The sequence below is a fragment of the Portunus trituberculatus genome, chromosome 2 (genome assembly GCF_017591435.1).
Source record: "Portunus trituberculatus isolate SZX2019 chromosome 2, ASM1759143v1, whole genome shotgun sequence".
NCBI lineage: Eukaryota > Metazoa > Arthropoda > Malacostraca > Decapoda > Portunidae > Portunus > Portunus trituberculatus.
The window spans coordinates 11277692-11280191 of NC_059256.1; the positions used below are offsets into that span (position 1 = coordinate 11277692).

At 35.2% G+C, this 2500-nt stretch overlaps 1 protein-coding gene across 1 annotated transcript in view; it reads left to right on the plus strand.

Annotated features, from left to right (window-relative positions):
- The window catches only part of LOC123505635, an 83431-nt gene that overhangs the window by 1509 nt on the left and 79422 nt on the right, over window positions 1-2500 (plus strand). The gene's annotated exons all lie outside the window — the stretch shown is intronic.

A 2500-nucleotide genomic window follows, 5' to 3' on the forward strand; every position in this document is an offset into this window, starting at 1 on the left:
AGAGAGAGAGAGAGAGAGAGAGAGAGAGAGAGAGAGAGAGAGAGAGAGAGAGAGAGAGAGAGAGAGAGAGAGAGAGAGAGAGAGCATAACAATTAATTACAAATGACTGACACACATTTCAAAGCATTAATTGAATTGAAAAAAAACACACACAAATAATTTCTTCCTATTTTTTGTCAATATTTCAAAATTTTCAAAGGAATTTTCAACCAAACACTACAAAAAATCATGAATATTTGAATTTTATTATTTTTTTGAAGAAAATTGAAATGTTTACAAAAAATTGACTTAAGACTTAAATATTTCTTTTTATTTATTTATTAATTAATTTATTTTGATTTTTGAAGATTTTGACGACAGTTTCAAAATTTTATCTGCAATGCAAATTAATATCACAAACACACTGAACGAACTCAACTGCACCTAGAACGCAACAAAAAACACACACACACACACACACACACACACACACACACACACACATATGAATTTACAAGATAAAATAAAAAACAGAAAAATGAAAAGAAACTTGAAAAAAGGGGAAAAAAGTTACATTTTGAAATATAAGAGTAAATATTTTAAACGATCACACACACACACACACACACACACACACACACACACACACACACACACACACACACACACACACACACACACACACACACACACACACACAATAAAATATACGTATGTAAATTTTTGGGTGAAATGAGATCAAAGTAAATGCAGTAGTAGTAGTAGTAGTAGTAGTAGTAGTAGTAGTAGTAGTGGTGGTAGTGGTTAGTGGTTAGTGGTAGTTGTGTTGGTGGTTAGTGGTAGTTGTGGTAGTGGTTAGTGGTAGTAGTAGTAGTAGTAGTAGTAGTAGTAGTAGTAGTAGTAGTAGTAGTAGTAGTAGTAGTAGTAGTAGTAGTAGTAGCAGTAGTAGTAGTAGTAGTGAATTAGTAGTAGTATTACCAGCAGCATTAATAGTAGCAGTAGTAGTGAATTAGTAGTAGTATTACCAACGGCATTATTAGTAGCAGCAGTAGTAACAGCAGTAGCAGAAACAGAAGTAGCAGTAGTAGTAGTAGCAGTAGCAGCAGTAGCAGTAGAAGCAACAGTGACATGAACACAGCAAAACCCAACACAACACAGCCAAGTCTTGCAGTGTTCTCTAATTCAACACAAGAGTCACGAGTGTAGCGGAACACAGCGGCCATCCTGCAACACTTCCCGCCACAACTCCTACACCTGCTGAAAGATTTACTTCAAGGGACACTCACATCTAAGAATTTGTTGTTTTTTTTCGTGGTTCTAGCGAAAGACTGACAAGATTTCGACATTTCAAAGGCTGTAGTTGAAGTGACAAGGGTTTTTAAGGGTGTTTTTATACAGTTTATTGAGAGATTAACAAGATTTCGACATTTTAAAGGCTGTAGTTGAAGTGACAAGGGTTTTTAAGGGTGTTTTTTACAGCTTACTGAGAGATTAACAAGATTTCGACATTTCAAAGGCTGTAATTGAAGTGACAAGGGTTTTTAAGGGTGTTTTTATGGTTTATTGAGAGATTAACAAGATTTCTACATTTTAAAGGCTGTAGTTGAAGTGACAAGGGTTTTTAAGGGGTGTTTATACAGTTTATTGAGAGATTAACAAGATTTCGACATTTCAAAGGCTCTAGTTGAAGTGAAGCGAGATCTTTTAAGGCTGTTTTTATAGTTGTAGTGACATGTTAACAAGATTTCTATATTTCAAAGGCTGTAGTTGAAGTGACGCGAGATTTTTAAGAGTGTTTTAACGATTCTACTGAGCGATTAACAATATTTCTACATTTTAAAGGCTGTAATTGAAGTGACACGGGTTTCTAAGGGTGTTTTCATGGTTTACTGAGAGATTAACAAGATTTCTACATTTCAAAGGCTGTAGTTGAAGTGACAAGGGTTTTTAAGGGGTGTTTATACAGTTTATTGAGAGATTAACAAGATTTCGACATTTCAAAGGCTGTAGTTGAAGTGACAAGGGTTTTTAAGGGGTGTTTATACAGTTTATTGAGAGATTAACAAGATTTCGACATATTAAAGGCTGTAGTTGAAGTGAAGCGAGATCTTTTAAGGCTGTTTTTATGGTTGTAGTGACATGTTAACAAGATTTCTACATTTCAAAGGCTGTAGTTGAAGTGACGCGAGATTTTTAAGAGTGTTTTAACGATTCTACTGAGCGATTAACAATATTTCTACATTTTAAAGGCTGTAATTGAAGTGACACGGGTTTCTAAGGGTGTTTTCATGGTTTACTGAGAGATTAACAAGATTTCTACATTTCAAAGGCTCTAGTTGAAGTGACGTGGGTTTTTAAGTGTGTTTTTGTGGTTGTGTGACAGATTAACAACATTTCTGCATTATTAACAGGAGAAACACTCTTGGGAACCCCGCTTGTCATCCCTGTGGCCTTACAAAACAGTTTTGGCGGGAGAACAGAGCATTTTTAAGGGTGTTTTGAAGGTGCTAGTGAGAGATCA